At 39.2% G+C, this 24,841-nt stretch overlaps 20 non-coding genes across 20 annotated transcripts; all 20 read right to left on the bottom strand.

Annotated features, from left to right (window-relative positions):
• Positions 1-726: 726 nt before the first annotated feature.
• On the bottom strand, positions 727-845 carry LOC140031276 (5S ribosomal RNA). The gene has a single exon (XR_011835197.1). It is a non-coding gene; the product is annotated as a 5S ribosomal RNA (ribosomal RNA).
• A 1,125-nt stretch (positions 846-1,970) lies between these two features.
• Positions 1,971-2,089, bottom strand: LOC140031522 (5S ribosomal RNA). Its single transcript, XR_011835444.1, has one exon. It is a non-coding gene; the product is annotated as a 5S ribosomal RNA (ribosomal RNA).
• A 1,125-nt stretch (positions 2,090-3,214) lies between these two features.
• On the bottom strand, positions 3,215-3,333 carry LOC140031275 (5S ribosomal RNA). The gene has a single exon (XR_011835196.1). It is a non-coding gene; the product is annotated as a 5S ribosomal RNA (ribosomal RNA).
• A 1,125-nt stretch (positions 3,334-4,458) lies between these two features.
• Positions 4,459-4,577, bottom strand: LOC140031274 (5S ribosomal RNA). The gene has a single exon (XR_011835195.1). It is a non-coding gene; the product is annotated as a 5S ribosomal RNA (ribosomal RNA).
• Positions 4,578-5,712: 1,135 nt separating this feature from the next.
• Positions 5,713-5,831, bottom strand: LOC140025186 (5S ribosomal RNA). Its single transcript, XR_011829128.1, has one exon. It is a non-coding gene; the product is annotated as a 5S ribosomal RNA (ribosomal RNA).
• Positions 5,832-6,966: 1,135 nt separating this feature from the next.
• Positions 6,967-7,085, bottom strand: LOC140025108 (5S ribosomal RNA). The gene has a single exon (XR_011829086.1). It is a non-coding gene; the product is annotated as a 5S ribosomal RNA (ribosomal RNA).
• Positions 7,086-8,210: 1,125 nt separating this feature from the next.
• LOC140025670 (5S ribosomal RNA) lies at positions 8,211-8,329 on the bottom strand. Its single transcript, XR_011829614.1, has one exon. It is a non-coding gene; the product is annotated as a 5S ribosomal RNA (ribosomal RNA).
• A 1,135-nt stretch (positions 8,330-9,464) lies between these two features.
• Positions 9,465-9,583, bottom strand: LOC140030822 (5S ribosomal RNA). Its single transcript, XR_011834741.1, has one exon. It is a non-coding gene; the product is annotated as a 5S ribosomal RNA (ribosomal RNA).
• A 1,135-nt stretch (positions 9,584-10,718) lies between these two features.
• On the bottom strand, positions 10,719-10,837 carry LOC140024999 (5S ribosomal RNA). The gene has a single exon (XR_011828976.1). It is a non-coding gene; the product is annotated as a 5S ribosomal RNA (ribosomal RNA).
• Positions 10,838-11,972: 1,135 nt separating this feature from the next.
• LOC140024888 (5S ribosomal RNA) lies at positions 11,973-12,091 on the bottom strand. Its single transcript, XR_011828864.1, has one exon. It is a non-coding gene; the product is annotated as a 5S ribosomal RNA (ribosomal RNA).
• A 1,125-nt stretch (positions 12,092-13,216) lies between these two features.
• LOC140025658 (5S ribosomal RNA) lies at positions 13,217-13,335 on the bottom strand. The gene has a single exon (XR_011829602.1). It is a non-coding gene; the product is annotated as a 5S ribosomal RNA (ribosomal RNA).
• Positions 13,336-14,470: 1,135 nt separating this feature from the next.
• Positions 14,471-14,589, bottom strand: LOC140030821 (5S ribosomal RNA). The gene has a single exon (XR_011834740.1). It is a non-coding gene; the product is annotated as a 5S ribosomal RNA (ribosomal RNA).
• Positions 14,590-15,724: 1,135 nt separating this feature from the next.
• Positions 15,725-15,843, bottom strand: LOC140024777 (5S ribosomal RNA). Its single transcript, XR_011828753.1, has one exon. It is a non-coding gene; the product is annotated as a 5S ribosomal RNA (ribosomal RNA).
• Positions 15,844-16,978: 1,135 nt separating this feature from the next.
• LOC140024666 (5S ribosomal RNA) lies at positions 16,979-17,097 on the bottom strand. The gene has a single exon (XR_011828642.1). It is a non-coding gene; the product is annotated as a 5S ribosomal RNA (ribosomal RNA).
• A 1,125-nt stretch (positions 17,098-18,222) lies between these two features.
• On the bottom strand, positions 18,223-18,341 carry LOC140025647 (5S ribosomal RNA). Its single transcript, XR_011829591.1, has one exon. It is a non-coding gene; the product is annotated as a 5S ribosomal RNA (ribosomal RNA).
• A 1,124-nt stretch (positions 18,342-19,465) lies between these two features.
• LOC140025636 (5S ribosomal RNA) lies at positions 19,466-19,584 on the bottom strand. The gene has a single exon (XR_011829580.1). It is a non-coding gene; the product is annotated as a 5S ribosomal RNA (ribosomal RNA).
• A 1,125-nt stretch (positions 19,585-20,709) lies between these two features.
• Positions 20,710-20,828, bottom strand: LOC140030629 (5S ribosomal RNA). Its single transcript, XR_011834544.1, has one exon. It is a non-coding gene; the product is annotated as a 5S ribosomal RNA (ribosomal RNA).
• Positions 20,829-21,952: 1,124 nt separating this feature from the next.
• LOC140031236 (5S ribosomal RNA) lies at positions 21,953-22,071 on the bottom strand. The gene has a single exon (XR_011835157.1). It is a non-coding gene; the product is annotated as a 5S ribosomal RNA (ribosomal RNA).
• A 1,124-nt stretch (positions 22,072-23,195) lies between these two features.
• Positions 23,196-23,314, bottom strand: LOC140030283 (5S ribosomal RNA). Its single transcript, XR_011834197.1, has one exon. It is a non-coding gene; the product is annotated as a 5S ribosomal RNA (ribosomal RNA).
• Positions 23,315-24,449: 1,135 nt separating this feature from the next.
• On the bottom strand, positions 24,450-24,568 carry LOC140024554 (5S ribosomal RNA). The gene has a single exon (XR_011828528.1). It is a non-coding gene; the product is annotated as a 5S ribosomal RNA (ribosomal RNA).
• Between the last annotated feature and the right edge of the window lie 273 nt (positions 24,569-24,841).

Raw genomic sequence — 24,841 nt, 5'->3', positions numbered from 1 at the left:
TAATTTTAATTTATTAATTTATCACTGTAATTTCTGATAAAATCAATTTCTCACAAAACTAATTACATAATCAAGTAATAAAAATTTAAATAAATGATTCCAAATCAAATCTAAAATAAATTAAACACCGTAAAAGTGTTTTATCCCAAGCAAAATATAAAATAAATTAAAACAATACAAAAGTGAAAAATAATATAATATATTATTTGTCCAAGTATAATAATTTCAACTTCACACAAATTAAATAAATTCGTTTAGGATTAAGTAATTAATGCCTTTGAAAAAAAGAATAACTTAGTTTAGTTAGATAAAATTATTTTTATGTTTATTAAATTATTTTTAATTCGTAAACGAGTCATATCAGGTCACCACGGGTTGACCCGAAATCGACCGGTTTTCTTTTCGGGTTCATCGGGTCCAACCCGATTCTGACCCGAATTCCCGAAACCTCAACCCAAACCCATTAATTTCGTGTTAGGTTCGTGTCGTGTTTTCAGGTCGTGTCGAAAATTGCCACCCCTAGTTGCGGTGATACATTTGCGCCGACAAATTTGAGCGACGATCCGGGCTTTGATCGAGCCGTACCGTTCCTGATTTGTCTCGCGCCTTCAGATCCTCCTTCACGCTTCGACAAGAAGCAAAATATTAAGCAATCGTTCCGACGGAGCTAAATTACTACAGGATAAAGAACGAATAGGAAATTTGGATTTCGAAACAAAAAAGAGAGGGGTGCAACACGAGGACTTCCCAAGGGGTCACCCATCCTAGTACTACTCTCGCCCAAGCACGCTTAATTTCGGAGTTCTGATGGGATCCGGTGCATTAGTGCTGGTATGATCGCACCCGCCATGTTCCTTTCGCTTTATTCTTTTAAACTACCCCGTCCTGCGAAGCAGTGTGGCTTTTCTAGACCGAAATTCATTTTAAGCGTCAATTCAAGCATTTTCCTCTTATCCTTTTATTTATTTACTTTATATTTTTTTTTGTTATTGATTTGCACCCTGTTTTTTTCCCTCATCCCGCAACTCTAAATTATCATGAAATCAATCCTTCACGCTTGCAGTTAGGGGTGGCAATTCGGGTCCAAATCAGGTTGGCGGGTCGGGTTCGGGTCAACAGACCCGCCAGAAAATCTGTTGACCCGAACCCCGACCCGCCAACCCGTGACGGGTCAGGTATGCTGACCCGAACCCGAAAATTTCAGGTTTACGGGGCGGCGGGTCGACCCGAAATGACCCGAAACTTAATTTTAATTTATTAATTTATCACTGTAATTTCTGATAAAATCAATTTCTCACAAAACTAATTACATAATCAAGTAATAAAAATTTAAATAAATGATTCCAAATCAAATCTAAAATAAATTAAACACCGTAAAAGTGTTTTATCCCAAGCAAAATATAAAATAAATTAAAACAATACAAAAGTGAAAAATAATATAATATATTATTTGTCCAAGTATAATAATTTCAACTTCACACAAATTAAATAAATTCGTTTAGGATTAAGTAATTAATGCCTTTGAAAAAAAGAATAACTTAGTTTAGTTAGATAAAATTATTTTTATGTTTATTAAATTATTTTTAATTCGTAAACGAGTCATATCAGGTCACCACGGGTTGACCCGAAATCGACCGGTTTTCTTTTCGGGTTCATCGGGTCCAACCCGATTCTGACCCGAATTCCCGAAACCTCAACCCAAACCCATTAATTTCGTGTTAGGTTCGTGTCGTGTTTTCAGGTCGTGTCGAAAATTGCCACCCCTAGTTGCGGTGATACATTTGCGCCGACAAATTTGAGCGACGATCCGGGCTTTGATCGAGCCGTACCGTTCCTGATTTGTCTCGCGCCTTCAGACCCGCCTTCATGCTTCGACAAGAAGCAAAATATAAAGCAATCGTTCCGAAGGAGCTAAATTAATACAGGATAAAGAACGAATAGGAAATTTGGATTTCGAAACAAAAAAGAGAGGGGTGCAACACGAGGACTTCCCAAGGGGTCACCCATTCTAGTACTACTCTCGCCCAAGCACGCTTAATTTCGGAGTTCTGATGGGATCCGGTGCATTAGTGCTGGTATGATCGCACCCGCCATGTTCCTTTCGCTTTATTCTTTTAAACTACCCCGTCCTGCGAAGCAGTGTGGCTTTTCTAGACCGAAATTCATTTTAAGCGTCAATTCAAGCATTTTCCTCTTATCCTTTTATTTATTTAATTTATATTTTTTTTTGTTATTGATTTGCACCCTGTTTTTTTCCCTCATCCCGCAACTCTAAATTATCATGAAATCAATCCTTCACGCTTGCAGTTAGGGGTGGCAATTCGGGTCCAAATCAGGTTGACGGGTCGGGTTCGGGTCAACAGACCCGCCAGAAAATCTGTTGACCCGAACCCCGACCCGCCAACCCGTGACGGGTCAGGTATGCTGACCCGAACCCGAAAATTTCAGGTTTACGGGGCGGCGGGTCGACCCGAAATGACCCGAAACTTAATTTTAATTTATTAATTTATCACTGTAATTTCTGATAAAATCAATTTCTCACAAAACTAATTACATAATCAAGTAATAAAAATTTAAATAAATGATTCCAAATCAAATCTAAAATAAATTAAACACCGTAAAAGTGTTTTATCCCAAGCAAAATATAAAATAAATTAAAACAATACAAAAGTGAAAAATAATATAATATATTATTTGTCCAAGTATAATAATTTCAACTTCACACAAATTAAATAAATTCGTTTAGGATTAAGTAATTAATGCCTTTGAAAAAAAGAATAACTTAGTTTAGTTAGATAAAATTATTTTTATGTTTATTAAATTATTTTTAATTCGTAAACGAGTCATATCAGGTCACCACGGGTTGACCCGAAATCGACCGGTTTTCTTTTCGGGTTCATCGGGTCCAACCCGATTCTGACCCGAATTCCCGAAACCTCAACCCAAACCCATTAATTTCGTGTTAGGTTCGTGTCGTGTTTTCAGGTCGTGTCGAAAATTGCCACCCCTAGTTGCGGTGATACATTTGCGCCGACAAATTTGAGCGACGATCCGGGCTTTGATCGAGCCGTACCGTTCCTGATTTGTCTCGCGCCTTCAGATCCTCCTTCACGCTTCGACAAGAAGCAAAATATTAAGCAATCGTTCCGACGGAGCTAAATTACTACAGGATAAAGAACGAATAGGAAATTTGGATTTCGAAACAAAAAAGAGAGGGGTGCAACACGAGGACTTCCCAAGGGGTCACCCATCCTAGTACTACTCTCGCCCAAGCACGCTTAATTTCGGAGTTCTGATGGGATCCGGTGCATTAGTGCTGGTATGATCGCACCCGCCATGTTCCTTTCGCTTTATTCTTTTAAACTACCCCGTCCTGCGAAGCAGTGTGGCTTTTCTAGACCGAAATTCATTTTAAGCGTCAATTCAAGCATTTTCCTCTTATCCTTTTATTTATTTACTTTATATTTTTTTTTGTTATTGATTTGCACCCTGTTTTTTTCCCTCATCCCGCAACTCTAAATTATCATGAAATCAATCCTTCACGCTTGCAGTTAGGGGTGGCAATTCGGGTCCAAATCAGGTTGGCGGGTCGGGTTCGGGTCAACAGACCCGCCAGAAAATCTGTTGACCCGAACCCCGACCCGCCAACCCGTGACGGGTCAGGTATGCTGACCCGAACCCGAAAATTTCAGGTTTACGGGGCGGCGGGTCGACCCGAAATGACCCGAAACTTAATTTTAATTTATTAATTTATCACTGTAATTTCTGATAAAATCAATTTCTCACAAAACTAATTACATAATCAAGTAATAAAAATTTAAATAAATGATTCCAAATCAAATCTAAAATAAATTAAACACCGTAAAAGTGTTTTATCCCAAGCAAAATATAAAATAAATTAAAACAATACAAAAGTGAAAAATAATATAATATATTATTTGTCCAAGTATAATAATTTCAACTTCACACAAATTAAATAAATTCGTTTAGGATTAAGTAATTAATGCCTTTGAAAAAAAGAATAACTTAGTTTAGTTAGATAAAATTATTTTTATGTTTATTAAATTATTTTTAATTCGTAAACGAGTCATATCAGGTCACCACGGGTTGACCCGAAATCGACCGGTTTTCTTTTCGGGTTCATCGGGTCCAACCCGATTCTGACCCGAATTCCCGAAACCTCAACCCAAACCCATTAATTTCGTGTTAGGTTCGTGTCGTGTTTTCAGGTCGTGTCGAAAATTGCCACCCCTAGTTGCGGTGATACATTTGCGCCGACAAATTTGAGCGACGATCCGGGCTTTGATCGAGCCGTACCGTTCCTGATTTGTCTCGCGCCTTCAGATCCTCCTTCACGCTTCGACAAGAAGCAAAATATTAAGCAATCGTTCCGACGGAGCTAAATTACTACAGGATAAAGAACGAATAGGAAATTTGGATTTCGAAACAAAAAAGAGAGGGGTGCAACACGAGGACTTCCCAAGGGGTCACCCATCCTAGTACTACTCTCGCCCAAGCACGCTTAATTTCGGAGTTCTGATGGGATCCGGTGCATTAGTGCTGGTATGATCGCACCCGCCATGTTCCTTTCGCTTTATTCTTTTAAACTACCCCGTCCTGCGAAGCAGTGTGGCTTTTCTAGACCGAAATTCATTTTAAGCGTCAATTCAAGCATTTTCCTCTTATCCTTTTATTTATTTACTTTATATTTTTTTTTGTTATTGATTTGCACCCTGTTTTTTTCCCTCATCCCGCAACTCTAAATTATCATGAAATCAATCCTTCACGCTTGCAGTTAGGGGTGGCAATTCGGGTCCAAATCAGGTTGGCGGGTCGGGTTCGGGTCAACAGACCCGCCAGAAAATCTGTTGACCCGAACCCCGACCCGCCAACCCGTAACGGGTCAGGTATGCTGACCCGAACCCGAAAATTTCAGGTTTACGGGGCGGCGGGTCGACCCGAAATGACCCGAAACTTAATTTTAATTTATTAATTTATCACTGTAATTTCTGATAAAATCAATTTCTCACAAAACTAATTACATAATCAAGTAATAAAAATTTAAATAAATGATTCCAAATCAAATCTAAAATAAATTAAACACCGTAAAAGTGTTTTATCCCAAGCAAAATATAAAATAAATTAAAACAATACAAAAGTGAAAAATAATATAATATATTATTTGTCCAAGTATAATAATTTCAACTTCACACAAATTAAATAAATTCGTTTAGGATTAAGTAATTAATGCCTTTGAAAAAAAGAATAACTTAGTTTAGTTAGATAAAATTATTTTTATGTTTATTAAATTATTTTTAATTCGTAAACGGGTCATATCGGGTCATATCAGGTCACCACGGGTTGACCCGAAATCGACCGGTTTTCTTTTCGGGTTCATCGGGTCCAACCCGATTCTGACCCGAATTCCCGAAACCTCAACCCAAACCCATTAATTTCGTGTTAGGTTCGTGTCGTGTTTTCAGGTCGTGTCGAAAATTGCCACCCCTAGTTGCGGTGATACATTTGCGCCGACAAATTTGAGCGACGATCCGGGCTTTGATCGAGCCGTACCGTTCCTGATTTGTCTCGCGCCTTCAGATCCTCCTTCACGCTTCGACAAGAAGCAAAATATTAAGCAATCGTTCCGACGGAGCTAAATTACTACAGGATAAAGAACGAATAGGAAATTTGGATTTCGAAACAAAAAAGAGAGGGGTGCAACACGTGGACTTCCCAGGGGGTCACCCATCCTAGTACTACTCTCGCCCAAGCACGCTTAACTTCGGAGTTCTGATGGGATCCGGTGCATTAGTGCTGGTATGATCGCACCCGCCATGTTCCTTTCGCTTTATTCTTTTAAACTACCCCGTCCTGCGAAGCAGTGTGGCTTTTCTAGACCGAAATTCATTTTAAGCGTCAATTCAAGCATTTTCCTCTTATCCTTTTATTTATTTAATTTATATTTTTTTTTGTTATTGATTTGCACCCTGTTTTTTTCCCTCATCCCGCAACTCTAAATTATCATGAAATCAATCCTTCACGCTTGCAGTTAGGGGTGGCAATTCGGGTCCAAATCAGGTTGGCGGGTCGGGTTCGGGTCAACAGACCCGCCAGAAAATCTGTTGACCCGAACCCCGACCCGCCAACCCGTGACGGGTCAGGTATGCTGACCCGAACCCGAAAATTTCAGGTTTACGGGGCGGCGGGTCGACCCGAAATGACCCGAAACTTAATTTTAATTTATTAATTTATCACTGTAATTTCTGATAAAATCAATTTCTCACAAAACTAATTACATAATCAAGTAATAAAAATTTAAATAAATGATTCCAAATCAAATCTAAAATAAATTAAACACCGTAAAAGTGTTTTATCCCAAGCAAAATATAAAATAAATTAAAACAATACAAAAGTGAAAAATAATATAATATATTATTTGTCCAAGTATAATAATTTCAACTTCACACAAATTAAATAAATTCGTTTAGGATTAAGTAATTAATGCCTTTGAAAAAAAGAATAACTTAGTTTAGTTAGATAAAATTATTTTTATGTTTATTAAATTATTTTTAATTCGTAAACGGGTCATATCGGGTCATATCAGGTCACCACGGGTTGACCCGAAATCGACCGGTTTTCTTTTCGGGTTCATCGGGTCCAACCCGATTCTGACCCGAATTCCCGAAACCTCAACCCAAACCCATTAATTTCGTGTTAGGTTCGTGTCGTGTTTTCAGGTCGTGTCGAAAATTGCCACCCCTAGTTGCGGTGATACATTTGCGCCGACAAATTTGAGCGACGATCCGGGCTTTGATCGAGCCGTACCGTTCCTGATTTGTCTCGCGCCTTCAGATCCTCCTTCACGCTTCGACAAGAAGCAAAATATTAAGCAATCGTTCCGACGGAGCTAAATTACTACAGGATAAAGAACGAATAGGAAATTTGGATTTCGAAACAAAAAAGAGAGGGGTGCAACACGTGGACTTCCCAGGGGGTCACCCATCCTAGTACTACTCTCGCCCAAGCACGCTTAACTTCGGAGTTCTGATGGGATCCGGTGCATTAGTGCTGGTATGATCGCACCCGCCATGTTCCTTTCGCTTTATTCTTTTAAACTACCCCGTCCTGCGAAGCAGTGTGGCTTTTCTAGACCGAAATTCATTTTAAGCGTCAATTCAAGCATTTTCCTCTTATCCTTTTATTTATTTAATTTATATTTTTTTTTGTTATTGATTTGCACCCTGTTTTTTTCCCTCATCCCGCAACTCTAAATTATCATGAAATCAATCCTTCACGCTTGCAGTTAGGGGTGGCAATTCGGGTCCAAATCAGGTTGGCGGGTCGGGTTCGGGTCAACAGACCCGCCAGAAAATCTGTTGACCCGAACCCCGACCCGCCAACCCGTGACGGGTCAGGTATGCTGACCCGAACCCGAAAATTTCAGGTTTACGGGGCGGCGGGTCGACCCGAAATGACCCGAAACTTAATTTTAATTTATTAATTTATCACTGTAATTTCTGATAAAATCAATTTCTCACAAAACTAATTACATAATCAAGTAATAAAAATTTAAATAAATGATTCCAAATCAAATCTAAAATAAATTAAACACCGTAAAAGTGTTTTATCCCAAGCAAAATATAAAATAAATTAAAACAATACAAAAGTGAAAAATAATATAATATATTATTTGTCCAAGTATAATAATTTCAACTTCACACAAATTAAATAAATTCGTTTAGGATTAAGTAATTAATGCCTTTGAAAAAAAGAATAACTTAGTTTAGTTAGATAAAATTATTTTTATGTTTATTAAATTATTTTTAATTCGTAAACGAGTCATATCAGGTCACCACGGGTTGACCCGAAATCGACCGGTTTTCTTTTCGGGTTCATCGGGTCCAACCCGATTCTGACCCGAATTCCCGAAACCTCAACCCAAACCCATTAATTTCGTGTTAGGTTCGTGTCGTGTTTTCAGGTCGTGTCGAAAATTGCCACCCCTAGTTGCGGTGATACATTTGCGCCGACAAATTTGAGCGACGATCCGGGCTTTGATCGAGCCGTACCGTTCCTGATTTGTCTCGCGCCTTCAGATCCTCCTTCACGCTTCGACAAGAAGCAAAATATTAAGCAATCGTTCCGACGGAGCTAAATTACTACAGGATAAAGAACGAATAGGAAATTTGGATTTCGAAACAAAAAAGAGAGGGGTGCAACACGAGGACTTCCCAGGGGGTCACCCATCCTAGTACTACTCTCGCCCAAGCACGCTTAACTTCGGAGTTCTGATGGGATCCGGTGCATTAGTGCTGGTATGATCGCACCCGCCATGTTCCTTTCGCTTTATTCTTTTAAACTACCCCGTCCTGCGAAGCAGTGTGGCTTTTCTAGACCGAAATTCATTTTAAGCGTCAATTCAAGCATTTTCCTCTTATCCTTTTATTTATTTACTTTATATTTTTTTTTGTTATTGATTTGCACCCTGTTTTTTTCCCTCATCCCGCAACTCTAAATTATCATGAAATCAATCCTTCACGCTTGCAGTTAGGGGTGGCAATTCGGGTCCAAATCAGGTTGGCGGGTCGGGTTCGGGTCAACAGACCCGCCAGAAAATCTGTTGACCCGAACCCCGACCCGCCAACCCGTGACGGGTCAGGTATGCTGACCCGAACCCGAAAATTTCAGGTTTACGGGGCGGCGGGTCGACCCGAAATGACCCGAAACTTAATTTTAATTTATTAATTTATCACTGTAATTTCTGATAAAATCAATTTCTCACAAAACTAATTACATAATCAAGTAATAAAAATTTAAATAAATGATTCCAAATCAAATCTAAAATAAATTAAACACCGTAAAAGTGTTTTATCCCAAGCAAAATATAAAATAAATTAAAACAATACAAAAGTGAAAAATAATATAATATATTATTTGTCCAAGTATAATAATTTCAACTTCACACAAATTAAATAAATTCGTTTAGGATTAAGTAATTAATGCCTTTGAAAAAAAGAATAACTTAGTTTAGTTAGATAAAATTATTTTTATGTTTATTAAATTATTTTTAATTCGTAAACGGGTCATATCGGGTCATATCAGGTCACCACGGGTTGACCCGAAATCGACCGGTTTTCTTTTCGGGTTCATCGGGTCCAACCCTATTCTGACCCGAATTCCCGAAACCTCAACCCAAACCCATTAATTTCGTGTTAGGTTCGTATCGTGTTTTCAGGTCGTGTCGAAAATTGCCACCCCTAGTTGCGGTGATACATTTGCGCCGACAAATTTGAGCGACGATCCGGGCTTTGATCGAGCCGTACCGTTCCTGATTTGTCTCGCGCCTTCAGATCCTCCTTCACGCTTCGACAAGAAGCAAAATATTAAGCAATCGTTCCGACGGAGCTAAATTACTACAGGATAAAGAACGAATAGGAAATTTGGATTTCGAAACAAAAAAGAAAGGGGTGCAACACGAGGACTTCCCAGGGGGTCACCCATCCTAGTACTACTCTCGCCCAAGCACGCTTAACTTCGGAGTTCTGATGGGATCCGGTGCATTAACGCTGGTATGATCGCACCCGCCATGTTCCTTTCGCTTTATTCTTTTAAACTACCCCGTCCTGCGAAGCAGTGTGGCTTTTCTAGACCGAAATTCATTTTAAGCGTCAATTCAAGCATTTTCCTCTTATCCTTTTATTTATTTACTTTATATTTTTTTTTGTTATTGATTTGCACCCTGTTTTTTTCCCTCATCCCGCAACTCTAAATTATCATGAAATCAATCCTTCACGCTTGCAGTTAGGGGTGGCAATTCGGGTCCAAATCAGGTTGGCGGGTCGGGTTCGGGTCAACAGACCCGCCAGAAAATCTGTTGACCCGAACCCCGACCCGCCAACCCGTGACGGGTCAGGTATGCTGACCCGAACCCGAAAATTTCAGGTTTACGGGGCGGCGGGTCGACCCGAAATGACCCGAAACTTAATTTTAATTTATTAATTTATCACTGTAATTTCTAATAAAATCAATTTCTCACAAAACTAATTACATAATCAAGTAATAAAAATTTAAATAAATGATTCCAAATCAAATCTAAAATAAATTAAACACCGTAAAAGTGTTTTATCCCAAGCAAAATATAAAATAAATTAAAACAATACAAAAGTGAAAAATAATATAATATATTATTTGTCCAAGTATAATAATTTCAACTTCACACAAATTAAATAAATTCGTTTAGGATTAAGTAATTAATGCCTTTGAAAAAAAGAATAACTTAGTTTAGTTAGATAAAATTATTTTTATGTTTATTAAATTATTTTTAATTCGTAAACGGGTCATATCGGGTCATATCAGGTCACCACGGGTTGACCCGAAATCGACCGGTTTTCTTTTCGGGTTCATCGGGTCCAACCCGATTCTGACCCGAATTCCCGAAACCTCAACCCAAACCCATTAATTTCGTGTTAGGTTCGTGTCGTGTTTTCAGGTCGTGTCGAAAATTGCCACCCCTAGTTGCGGTGATACATTTGCGCCGACAAATTTGAGCGACGATCCGGGCTTTGATCGAGCCGTACCGTTCCTGATTTGTCTCGCGCCTTCAGATCCTCCTTCACGCTTCGACAAGAAGCAAAATATTAAGCAATCGTTCCGACGGAGCAAAATTACTACAGGATAAAGAACGAATAGGAAATTTGGATTTCGAAACAAAAAAGAGAGGGGTGCAACACGTGGACTTCCCAGGGGGTCACCCATCCTAGTACTACTCTCGCCCAAGCACGCTTAACTTCGGAGTTCTGATGGGATCCGGTGCATTAGTGCTGGTATGATCGCACCCGCCATGTTCCTTTCGCTTTATTCTTTTAAACTACCCCGTCCTGCGAAGCAGTGTGGCTTTTCTAGACCGAAATTCATTTTAAGCGTCAATTCAAGCATTTTCCTCTTATCCTTTTATTTATTTAATTTATATTTTTTTTTGTTATTGATTTGCACCCTGTTTTTTTCCCTCATCCCGCAACTCTAAATTATCATGAAATCAATCCTTCACGCTTGCAGTTAGGGGTGGCAATTCGGGTCCAAATCAGGTTGGCGGGTCGGGTTCGGGTCAACAGACCCGCCAGAAAATCTGTTGACCCGAACCCCGACCCGCCAACCCGTGACGGGTCAGGTATGCTGACCCGAACCCGAAAATTTCAGGTTTACGGGGCGGCGGGTCGACCCGAAATGACCCGAAACTTAATTTTAATTTATTAATTTATCACTGTAATTTCTGATAAAATCAATTTCTCACAAAACTAATTACATAATCAAGTAATAAAAATTTAAATAAATGATTCCAAATCAAATCTAAAATAAATTAAACACCGTAAAAGTGTTTTATCCCAAGCAAAATATAAAATAAATTAAAACAATACAAAAGTGAAAAATAATATAATATATTATTTGTCCAAGTATAATAATTTCAACTTCACACAAATTAAATAAATTCGTTTAGGATTAAGTAATTAATGCCTTTGAAAAAAAGAATAACTTAGTTTAGTTAGATAAAATTATTTTTATGTTTATTAAATTATTTTTAATTCGTAAACGGGTCATATCGGGTCATATCAGGTCACCACGGGTTGACCCGAAATCGACCGGTTTTCTTTTCGGGTTCATCGGGTCCAACCCGATTCTGACCCGAATTCCCGAAACCTCAACCCAAACCCATTAATTTCGTGTTAGGTTCGTGTCGTGTTTTCAGGTCGTGTCGAAAATTGCCACCCCTAGTTGCGGTGATACATTTGCGCCGACAAATTTGAGCGACGATCCGGGCTTTGATCGAGCCGTACCGTTCCTGATTTGTCTCGCGCCTTCAGATCCTCCTTCACGCTTCGACAAGAAGCAAAATATTAAGCAATCGTTCCGACGGAGCTAAATTACTACAGGATAAAGAACGAATAGGAAATTTGGATTTCGAAACAAAAAAGAGAGGGGTGCAACACGTGGACTTCCCAGGGGGTCACCCATCCTAGTACTACTCTCGCCCAAGCACGCTTAACTTCGGAGTTCTGATGGGATCCGGTGCATTAGTGCTGGTATGATCGCACCCGCCATGTTCCTTTCGCTTTATTCTTTTAAACTACCCCGTCCTGCGAAGCAGTGTGGCTTTTCTAGACCGAAATTCATTTTAAGCGTCAATTCAAGCATTTTCCTCTTATCCTTTTATTTATTTAATTTATATTTTTTTTTGTTATTGATTTGCACCCTGTTTTTTTCCCTCATCCCGCAACTCTAAATTATCATGAAATCAATCCTTCACGCTTGCAGTTAGGGGTGGCAATTCGGGTCCAAATCAGGTTGGCGGGTCGGGTTCGGGTCAACAGACCCGCCAGAAAATCTGTTGACCCGAACCCCGACCCGCCAACCCGTGACGGGTCAGGTATGCTGACCCGAACCCGAAAATTTCAGGTTTACGGGGCGGCGGGTCGACCCGAAATGACCCGAAACTTAATTTTAATTTATTAATTTATCACTGTAATTTCTGATAAAATCAATTTCTCACAAAACTAATTACATAATCAAGTAATAAAAATTTAAATAAATGATTCCAAATCAAATCTAAAATAAATTAAACACCGTAAAAGTGTTTTATCCCAAGCAAAATATAAAATAAATTAAAACAATACAAAAGTGAAAAATAATATAATATATTATTTGTCCAAGTATAATAATTTCAACTTCACACAAATTAAATAAATTCGTTTAGGATTAAGTAATTAATGCCTTTGAAAAAAAGAATAACTTAGTTTAGTTAGATAAAATTATTTTTATGTTTATTAAATTATTTTTAATTCGTAAACGAGTCATATCAGGTCACCACGGGTTGACCCGAAATCGACCGGTTTTCTTTTCGGGTTCATCGGGTCCAACCCGATTCTGACCCGAATTCCCGAAACCTCAACCCAAACCCATTAATTTCGTGTTAGGTTCGTGTCGTGTTTTCAGGTCGTGTCGAAAATTGCCACCCCTAGTTGCGGTGATACATTTGCGCCGACAAATTTGAGCGACGATCCGGGCTTTGATCGAGCCGTACCGTTCCTGATTTGTCTCGCGCCTTCAGATCCTCCTTCACGCTTCGACAAGAAGCAAAATATTAAGCAATCGTTCCGACGGAGCTAAATTACTACAGGATAAAGAACGAATAGGAAATTTGGATTTCGAAACAAAAAAGAGAGGGGTGCAACACGAGGACTTCCCAGGGGGTCACCCATCCTAGTACTACTCTCGCCCAAGCACGCTTAACTTCGGAGTTCTGATGGGATCCGGTGCATTAGTGCTGGTATGATCGCACCCGCCATGTTCCTTTCGCTTTATTCTTTTAAACTACCCCGTCCTGCGAAGCAGTGTGGCTTTTCTAGACCGAAATTCATTTTAAGCGTCAATTCAAGCATTTTCCTCTTATCCTTTTATTTATTTACTTTATATTTTTTTTTGTTATTGATTTGCACCCTGTTTTTTTCCCTCATCCCGCAACTCTAAATTATCATGAAATCAATCCTTCACGCTTGCAGTTAGGGGTGGCAATTCGGGTCCAAATCAGGTTGGCGGGTCGGGTTCGGGTCAACAGACCCGCCAGAAAATCTGTTGACCCGAACCCCGACCCGCCAACCCGTGACGGGTCAGGTATGCTGACCCGAACCCGAAAATTTCAGGTTTACGGGGCGGCGGGTCGACCCGAAATGACCCGAAACTTAATTTTAATTTATTAATTTATCACTGTAATTTCTGATAAAATCAATTTCTCACAAAACTAATTACATAATCAAGTAATAAAAATTTAAATAAATGATTCCAAATCAAATCTAAAATAAATTAAACACCGTAAAAGTGTTTTATCCCAAGCAAAATATAAAATAAATTAAAACAATACAAAAGTGAAAAATAATATAATATATTATTTGTCCAAGTATAATAATTTCAACTTCACACAAATTAAATAAATTCGTTTAGGATTAAGTAATTAATGCCTTTGAAAAAAAGAATAACTTAGTTTAGTTAGATAAAATTATTTTTATGTTTATTAAATTATTTTTAATTCGTAAACGGGTCATATCGGGTCATATCAGGTCACCACGGGTTGACCCGAAATCGACCGGTTTTCTTTTCGGGTTCATCGGGTCCAACCCTATTCTGACCCGAATTCCCGAAACCTCAACCCAAACCCATTAATTTCGTGTTAGGTTCGTATCGTGTTTTCAGGTCGTGTCGAAAATTGCCACCCCTAGTTGCGGTGATACATTTGCGCCGACAAATTTGAGCGACGATCCGGGCTTTGATCGAGCCGTACCGTTCCTGATTTGTCTCGCGCCTTCAGATCCTCCTTCACGCTTCGACAAGAAGCAAAATATTAAGCAATCGTTCCGACGGAGCTAAATTACTACAGGATAAAGAACGAATAGGAAATTTGGATTTCGAAACAAAAAAGAAAGGGGTGCAACACGAGGACTTCCCAGGGGGTCACCCATCCTAGTACTACTCTCGCCCAAGCACGCTTAACTTCGGAGTTCTGATGGGATCCGGTGCATTAACGCTGGTATGATCGCACCCGCCATGTTCCTTTCGCTTTATTCTTTTAAACTACCCCGTCCTGCGAAGCAGTGTGGCTTTTCTAGACCGAAATTCATTTTAAGCGTCAATTCAAGCATTTTCCTCTTATCCTTTTATTTATTTACTTTATATTTTTTTTTGTTATTGATTTGCACCCTGTTTTTTTCCCTCATCCCGCAACTCTAAATTATCATGAAATCAATCCTTCACGCTTGCAGTTAGGGGTGGCAATTCGGGTCCAAATCAGGTTGGCGGGTCGGGTTCGGGTCAACAGACCCGCCAGAAAATCTGTTGACCCGAACCCCGACCCGCCAACCCGTGACGGGTCAGGTATGCTGACCCGAACCCGAAAATTTCAGGTTTACGGGGCGGCGGGTCGACCCGAAATGACCCGAAACTTAATTTTAATTTATTAATTTATCACTGTAATTTCTAATAAAATCAATTTCTCACAAAACTAATTACATAATCAAGTAATAAAAATTTAAATAAATGATTCCAAATCAAATCTAAAATAAATTAAACACCGTAAAAGTGTTTTATCCCAAGCAAAATATAAAATAAATTAAAACAATACAAAAGTGAAAAATAATATAATATATTATTTGTCCAAGTATAATAATTTCAACTTCACACAAATTAAATAAATTCGTTTAGGATTAAGTAATTAATGCCTTTGAAAAAAAGAATAACTTAGTTTAGTTAGATAAAATTATTTTTATGTTTATTAAATTATTTTTAATTCGTAAACGGGTCATATCGGGTCATATCAGGTCACCACGGGTTGACCCGAAATCGACCGGTTTTCTTTTCGGGTTCATCGGGTCCAACCCGATTCTGACCCGAATTCCCGAAACCTCAACCCAAACCCATTAATTTCGTGTTAGGTTCGTGTCGTGTTTTCAGGTCGTGTCGAAAATTGCCACCCCTAGTTGCGGTGATACATTTGCGCCGACAAATTTGAGCGACGATCCGGGCTTTGATCGAGCCGTACCGTTCCTGATTTGTCTCGCGCCTTCAGATCCTCCTTCACGCTTCGACAAGAAGCAAAATATTAAGCAATCGTTCCGACGGAGCTAAATTACTACAGGATAAAGAACGAATAGGAAATTTGGATTTCGAAACAAAAAAGAGAGGGGTGCAACACGTGGACTTCCCAGGGGGTCACCCATCCTAGTACTACTCTCGCCCAAGCACGCTTAACTTCGGAGTTCTGATGGGATCCGGTGCATTAGTGCTGGTATGATCGCACCCGCCATGTTCCTTTCGCTTTATTCTTTTAAACTACCCCGTCCTGCGAAGCAGTGTGGCTTTTCTAGACCGAAATTCATTTTAAGCGTCAATTCAAGCATTTTCCTCTTATCCTTTTATTTATTTAATTTATATTTTTTTTTGTTATTGATTTGCACCCTGTTTTTTTCCCTCATCCCGCAACTCTAAATTATCATGAAATCAATCCTTCACGCTTGCAGTTAGGGGTGGCAATTCGGGTCCAAATCAGGTTGGCGGGTCGGGTTCGGGTCAACAGACCCGCCAGAAAATCTGTTGACCCGAACCCCGACCCGCCAACCCGTGACGGGTCAGGTATGCTGACCCGAACCCGAAAATTTCAGGTTTACGGGGCGGCGGGTCGACCCGAAATGACCCGAAACTTAATTTTAATTTATTAATTTATCACTGTAATTTCTGATAAAATCAATTTCTCACAAAACTAATTACATAATCAAGTAATAAAAATTTAAATAAATGATTCCAAATCAAATCTAAAATAAATTAAACACCGTAAAAGTGTTTTATCCCAAGCAAAATATAAAATAAATTAAAACAATACAAAAGTGAAAAATAATATAATATATTATTTGTCCAAGTATAATAATTTCAACTTCACACAAATTAAATAAATTCGTTTAGGATTAAGTAATTAATGCCTTTGAAAAAAAGAATAACTTAGTTTAGTTAGATAAAATTATTTTTATGTTTATTAAATTATTTTTAATTCGTAAACGGGTCATATCGGGTCATATCAGGTCACCACGGGTTGACCCGAAATCGACCGGTTTTCTTTTCGGGTTCATCGGGTCCAACCCGATTCTGACCCGAATTCCCGAAACCTCAACCCAAACCCATTAATTTCGTGTTAGGTTCGTGTCGTGTTTTCAGGTCGTGTCGAAAATTGCCACCCCTAGTTGCGGTGATACATTTGCGCCGACAAATTTGAGCGACGATCCGGGCTTTGATCGAGCCGTACCGTTCCTGATTTGTCTCGCGCCTTCAGATCCTCCTTCACGCTTCGACAAGAAGCAAAATATTAAGCAATCGTTCCGACGGAGCTAAATTACTACAGGATAAAGAACGAATAGGAAATTTGGATTTCGAAACAAAAAAGAGAGGGGTGCAACACGTGGACTTCCCAGGGGGTCACCCATCCTAGTACTACTCTCGCCCAAGCACGCTTAACTTCGGAGTTCTGATGGGATCCGGTGCATTAGTGCTGGTATGATCGCACCCGCCATGTTCCTTTCGCTTTATTCTTTTAAACTACCCCGTCCTGCGAAGCAGTGTGGCTTTTCTAGACCGAAATTCATTTTAAGCGTCAATTCAAGCATTTTCCTCTTATCCTTTTATTTATTTAATTTATATTTTTTTTTGTTATTGATTTGCACCCTGTTTTTTTCCCTCATCCCGCAACTCTAAATTATCATGAAATCAATCCTTCACGCTTGCAGTTAGGGGTGGCAATTCGGGTCCAAATCAGGTTGGCGGGTCGGGTTCGGGTCAACAGACCCGCCAGAAAATCTGTTGACCCGAACCCCGACCCGCCAACCCGTGACGGGTCAGGTATGCTGACCCGAACCCGAAAATTTCAGGTTTACGGGGCGGCGGGTCGACCCGAAATGACCCGAAACTTAATTTTAATTTATTAATTTATCACTGTAATTTCTGATAAAATCAATTTCTCACAAAACTAATTACATAATCAAGTAATAAAAATTTAAATAAATGATTCCAAATCAAATCTAAAATAAATTAAACACCGTAAAAGTGTTTTATCCCAAGCAAAATATAAAATAAATTAAAACAATACAAAAGTGAAAAATAATATAATATATTATTTGTCCAAGTATAATAATTTCAACTTCACACAAATTAAATAAATTCGTTTAGGATTAAGTAATTAATGCCTTTGAAAAAAAGAATAACTTAGTTTAGTTAGATAAAATTATTTTTATGTTTATTAAATTATTTTTAATTCGTAAACGAGTCATATCAGGTCACCACGGGTTGACCCGAAATCGACCGGTTTTCTTTTCGGGTTCATCGGGTCCAACCCGATTCTGACCCGAATTCCCGAAACCTCAACCCAAACCCATTAATTTCGTGTTAGGTTCGTGTCGTGTTTTCAGGTCGTGTCGAAAATTGCCACCCCTAGTTGCGGTGATACATTTGCGCCGACAAATTTGAGCGACGATCCGGGCTTTGATCGAGCCGTACCGTTCCTGATTTGTCTCGCGCCTTCAGATCCTCCTTCACGCTTCGACAAGAAGCAAAATATTAAGCAATCGTTCCGACGGAGCTAAATTACTACAGGATAAAGAACGAATAGGAAATTTGGATTTCGAAACAAAAAAGAGAGGGGTGCAACACGAGGACTTCCCAGGGGGTCACCCATCCTAGTACTACTCTCGCCCAAGCACGCTTAACTTCGGAGTTCTGATGGGATCCGGTGCATTAGTGCTGGTATGATCGCACCCGCCATGTTCCTTTCGCTTTATTCTTTTAAACTACCCCGTCCTGCGAAGCAGTGTGGCTTTTCTAGACCGAAATTCATTTTAAGCGTCAATTCAAGCATTTTCCTCTTATCCTTTTATTTATTTACTTTATATTTTTTTTTGTTATTGATTTGCACCCTGTTTTTTTCCCTCATCCCGCAACTCTAAATTATCATGAAATCAATCCTTCACGCTTGCAGTTAGGGGTGGCAATTCGGGTCCAAATCAGGTTGGCGGGTCGGGTTCGGGTCAACAGACCCGCCAGAAAATCTGTTGACCCGAACCCCGACCCGCCAACCCGTGACGGGTCAGGTATGCTGACCCGAACCCGAAAATTTCAGGTTTACGGGGCGGCGGGTCGACCCGAAATGACCCGAAACTTAATTTTAATTTATTAATTTATCACTGTAATTTCTGATAAAATCAATTTCTCACAAAACTAATTACATAATCAAGTAATAAAAATTTAAATAAATGATTCCAAATCAAATCTAAAATAAATTAAACACCGTAAAAGTGTTTTATCCCAAGCAAAATATAAAATAAATTAAAACAATACAAAAGTGAAAAATAATATAATATATTATTTGTCCAAGTATAATAATTTCAACTTCACACAAATTAAATAAATTCGTTTAGGATTAAGTAATTAATGCCTTTGAAAAAAAGAATAACTTAGTTTAGTTAGATAAAATTATTTTTATGTTTATTAAATTATTTTTAATTCGTAAACGGGTCATATCGGGTCATATCAGGTCACCACGGGTTGACCCGAAATCGACCGGTTTTCTTTTCGGGTTCATCGGGTCCAACCCGAATTCCCGAAACCTCAACCCAAACCCATTAATTTCGTGTTAGGTTCGTGTCGTGTTTTCAGGTCGTGTCGAAAATTGCCACCCCTAGTTGCGGTGATACATTTGCGCCGACAAATTTGAACGACGATCCGGGCTTTGATCGAGCCGTACCGTTCCTGATTTGTCTCGCGCCTTCAGATCCTCCTTCACGCTTCGACAAGAAGCAAAATATTAAGCAATCGTTCCGACGGAGCTAAATTACTACAGGATAAAGAACGAATAGGAAATTTGGATTTCGAAACAAAAAAGAGAGGGGTGCAACACGAGGACTTCCCAGGGGGTCACCCATCCTAGTACTACTCTCGCCCAAGCACGCTTAACTTCGGAGTTCTGATGGGATCCGGTGCATTAGTGCTGGTATGATCGCACCCGCCATGTTCCTTTCGCTTTATTCTTTTAAACTACCCCGTCCTGCGAAGCAGTGTGGCTTTTCTAGAACGAAATTCATTTTAAGCGTCAATTCAAGCATTTTCCTCTTATCCTTTTATTTATTTACTTTATATTTTTTTTTGTTATTGATTTGCACCCTGTTTTTTTCCCTCATCCCGCAACTCTAAATTATCATGAAATCAATCCTTCACGCTTGCAGTTAGGGGTGGCAATTCGGGTCCAAATCAGGTTGGCGGGTCGGGTTCGGGTCAACAGACCCGCCAGAAAATCTGTTGACCCGAACCCCGACCCGCCAACCCGTGACGGGTCAGGTATGCTGACCCGAAACCGAAAATTTCAGGTTTACGGGGCGGCGGGTCGACCCGAAATGACCCGAAACTTAATTTTAATTTATTAATTTATCACTGTAATTTCTAATAAAATCAATTTCTCACAAAACTAATTACATAATCAAGTAATAAAAATTTAAATAAATGATTCCAAATCAAATCTAAAATAAATTAAACACCGTAAAAGTGTTTTATCCCAAGCAAAATATAAAATAAATTAAAACAATACAAAAGTGAAAAATAATATAATATATTATTTGTCCAAGTATAATAATTTCAACTTCACACAAATTAAATAAATTCGTTTAGGATTAAGTAATTAATGCCTTTGAAAAAAAGAATAACTTAGTTTAGTTAGATAAAATTATTTTTATGTTTATTAAATTATTTTTAATTCGTAAACGGGTCATATCAGGTCACCACTGGTTGACCCGGAATCGACCGGTTTTCTTTTCGGGTTCATCGGGTCCAACCCGATTCTGACCCGAATTCCCGAAACCTCAACCCAAACCCATTAATTTCGTGTTAGGTTCGTGTCGTGTTTTCAGGTCGTGTCGAAAATTGCCACCCCTAGTTACGGTGATACATTTGCGCCGACAAATTTGAGCGACGATCCGGGCTTTGATCGAGCCGTACCGTTCCTGATTTGTCTCGCGCCTTCAGATCCTCCTTCACGCTTCGACAAGAAGCAAAATATTAAGCAATCGTTCCGACGGAGCTAAATTACTACAGGATAAAGAACGAATAGGAAATTTGGATTTCGAAACAAAAAAGAGAGAGGTGCAACACGAGGACTTCCCAGGGGGTCACCCATCCTAGTACTACTCTCGCCCAAGCACGCTTAACTTCGGAGTTCTGATGGGATCCGGTGCATTAGTGCTGGTATGATCGCACCCGCCATGTTCCTTTCGCTTTATTCTTTTAAACTACCCCGTCCTGCGAAGCAGTGTGGCTTTTCTAGACCGAAATTCATTTTAAGCGTCAATTCAAGCATTTTCCTCTTATCCTTTTATTTATTTACTTTATATTTTTTTTTGTTATTGATTTGCACCCTGTTTTTTTCCCTCATCCCGCAACTCTAAATTATCATGAAATCAATCCTTCACGCTTGCAGTTAGGGGTGGCAATTCGGGTCCAAATCAGGTTGGCGGGTCGGGTTCTGGTCAACAGACCCGCCAGAAAATCTGTTGACCCGAACCCCGACCCGCCAACCCGTGACGGGTCAGGTATGCTGACCCGAACCCGAAAATTTCAGGTTTACGGGGCGGCGGGTCGACCCGAAATGACCCGAAACTTAATTTTAATTTATTAATTTATCACTGTAATTTCTAATAAAATCAATTTCTCACAAAACTAATTACATAATCAAGTAATAAAAATTTAAATAAATGATTCCAAATCAAATCTAAAATAAATTAAACACCGTAAAAGTGTTTTATCCCAAGCAAAATATAAAATAAATTAAAACAATACAAAAGTGAAAAATAATATAATATATTATTTGTCCAAGTATAATAATTTCAACTTCACACAAATTAAATAAATTCGTTTAGGATTAAGTAATTAATGCCTTTGAAAAAAAGAATAACTTAGTTTAGTTAGATAAAATTATTTTTATGTTTATTAAATTATTTTTAATTCGTAAACGGGTCATATCGGGTCATATCAGGTCACCACGGGTTGACCCGAAATCGACCGGTTTTCTTTTCGGGTTCATCGGGTCCAACCCGAATTCCCGAAACCTCAACCCAAACCCATTAATTTCGTGTTAGGTTCGTGTCGTGTTTTCAGGTCGTGTCGAAAATTGCCACCCCTAGTTGCGGTGATACATTTGCGCCGACAAATTTGAGCGACGATCCGGGCTTTGATCGAGCCGTACCGTTCCTGATTTGTCTCGCGCCTTCAGATCCTCCTTCACGCTTCGACAAGAAGCAAAATATTAAGCAATCGTTCCGACGGAGCTAAATTACTACAGGATAAAGAACGAATAGGAAATTTGGATTTCGAAACAAAAAAGAGAGGGGTGCAACACGAGGACTTCCCAGGGGGTCACCCATCCTAGTACTACTCTCGCCCAAGCACGCTTAACATCGGAGTTCTGATGGGATCCGGTGCATTAATGCTGGTATGATCGCACCCGCCATGTTCCTTTCGCTTTATTCTTTTAAACTACCCCGTCCTGCGAAGCAATGTGGCTTTTCTAGACCGAAATTCATTTTAAGCGTCAATTCAAGCATTTTCCTCTTATCCTTTTATTTATTTACTTTATATTTTTTTTTGTTATTGATTTGCACCCTGTTTTTTTCCCTCATCCCGCAACTCTAAATTATCATGAAATCAATCCTTCACGCTTGCAGTTAGGGGTGGCAATTCGGGTCCAAATCAGGTTGGCGGGTCGGGTTCGGGTCAACAGACCCGCCAGAAAATCTGTTGACCCGAACCCCGACCCGCCAACCCGTGACGGGTCAGGTATGCTGACCCGAACCCGAAAATTTCAGGTTTACGGGGCGGCGGGTCGACCCGAAATGACCCGAAACTTAATTTTAATTTATTAATTTATCACTGTAATTTCTAATAAAATCAATTTCTCACAAAACTAATTACATAATCAAGTAATAAAAATTTAAATAAATGATTCCAAATCAAATCTAAAATAAATTAAACACCGTAAAAGTGTTTTATCCCAAGCAAAATATAAAATAAATTAAAACAATACAAAAGTGAAAAATAATATAATATATTATTTGTCCAAGTATAATAATTTCAACTTCACACAAATTAAATAAATTCGTTTAGGATTAAGTAATTAATGCCTTTGAAAAAAAGAATAACTTAGTTTAGTTAGATAAAATTATTTTTATGTTTATTAAATTATTTTTAATTCGTAAACAGGTCATATCGGGTCATATCAGGTCACCACGGGTTGACCCGAAATCGACCGGTTTTCTTTTCGGGTTCATCGGGTCCAACCCGAATTCCCGAAACCTCAACCCAAACCCATTAATTTCGTGTTAGGTTCGTGTCGTGTTTTCAGGTCGTGTCGAAAATTGCCACCCCTAGTTGCGGTGATACATTTGCGCCGACAAATTTGAGCGACGATCCGGGCTTTGATCGAGCCGTACCGTTCCTGATTTGTCTCGCGCCTTCAGATCCTCCTTCACGCTTCGACAAGAAGCAAAATATTAAGCAATCGTTCCGACGGAGCTAAATTACTACAGGATAAAGAACGAATAGGAAATTTGGATTTCGAAACAAAAAAGAAAGGGGTGCAACACGAGGACTTCCCAGGGGGTCACCCATCCTAGTACTACTCTCGCCCAAGCACGCTTAACTTCGGAGTTCTGATGGGATCCGGTGCATTAATGCTGGTATGATCGCACCCGCCATGTTCCTTTCGCTTTATTCTTTTAAACTACCCCGTCCTGCGAAGCAGTGTGGCTTTTCTAGACCGAAATTCATTTTAAGCGTCAATTCAAGCATTTTCCTCTTATCCTTTTATTTATTTACTTTATATTTTTTTTTGTTATTGATTTGCACCCTGTTTTTTTCCCTCATCCCGCAACTCTAAATTATCATGAAATCAATCCTTCACGCTTGCAGTTAGGGGTGGCAATTCGGGTCCAAATCAGGTTGGCGGGTCGGGTTCGGGTCAACAGACCCGCCAGAAAATCTGTTGACCCGAACCCCGACCCGCCAACCCGTGACGGGTCAGGTATGCTGACCCGAACCCGAAAATTTCAGGTTTACGGGGCGGCGGGTCGACCCGAAATGACCCGAAACTTAATTTTAATTTATTAATTTATCACTGTAATTTCTGATAAAATCAATTTCTCACAAAACTAATTACATAATCAAGTAATAAAAATTTAAATAAATGATTCCAAATCAAATCTAAAATAAATTAAACACCGTAAAAGTGTTTTATCCCAAGCAAAATATAAAATAAATTAAAACAATACAAAAGTGAAAAATAATATAATATATTATTTGTCCAAGTATAATAATTTCAACTTCACACAAATTAAATAAATTCGTTTAGGATTAAGTAATTAATGCCTTTGAAAAAAAGAATAACTTAGTTTAGTTAGATAAAATTATTTTTATGTTTATTAAATTATTTTTAATTCGTAAACGGGTCATATCGGGTCATATCAGGTCACCACGGGTTGACCCGAAATCGACCGGTTTTCTTTTCGGGTTCATCGGGTCCAACCCGATTCTGACCCGAATTCCCGAAACCTCAACCCAAACCCATTAATTTCGTGTTAGGTTCGTGTCGTGTTTTCAGGTCGTGTCGAAAATTGCCACCCCTAGTTGCGGTGATACATTTGCGCCGACAAATTTGAGCGACGATCCGGGCTTTGATCGAGCCGTACCGTTCCTGATTTGTCTCGCGCCTTCAGATCCTCCTTCACGCTTCGACAAGAAGCAAAATATTAAGCAATCGTTCCGACGGAGCTAAATTACTACAGGATAAAGAACGAATAGGAAATTTGGATTTCGAAACAAAAAAGAGAGGGGTGCAACACGTGGACTTCCCAGGGGGTCACCCATCCTAGTACTACTCTCGCCCAAGCACGCTTAACTTCGGAGTTCTGATGGGATCCGGTGCATTAGTGCTGGTATGATCGCACCCGCCATGTTCCTTTCGCTTTATTCTTTTAAACTACCCCGTCCTGCGAAGCAGTGTGGCTTTTCTAGACCGAAATTCATTTTAAGCGTCAATTCAAGCATTTTCCTCTTATCCTTTTATTTATTTAATTTATATTTTTTTTTGTTATTGATTTGCACCCTGTTTTTTTCCCTCATCCCGCAACTCTAAATTATCATGAAATCAATCCTTCACGCTTGCAGTTAGGGGTGGCAATTCGGGTCCAAATCAGGTTGGCGGGTCGGGTTCGGGTCAACA

Source organism: Coffea arabica, chromosome 11e (genome assembly GCF_036785885.1).
Source record: "Coffea arabica cultivar ET-39 chromosome 11e, Coffea Arabica ET-39 HiFi, whole genome shotgun sequence".
NCBI classification, from domain to species: Eukaryota; Viridiplantae; Streptophyta; class Magnoliopsida; order Gentianales; family Rubiaceae; genus Coffea; species Coffea arabica.
Note: the sequence above shows the minus strand (reverse complement) of the source record. Positions and strands in the feature narration are given on the sequence as shown.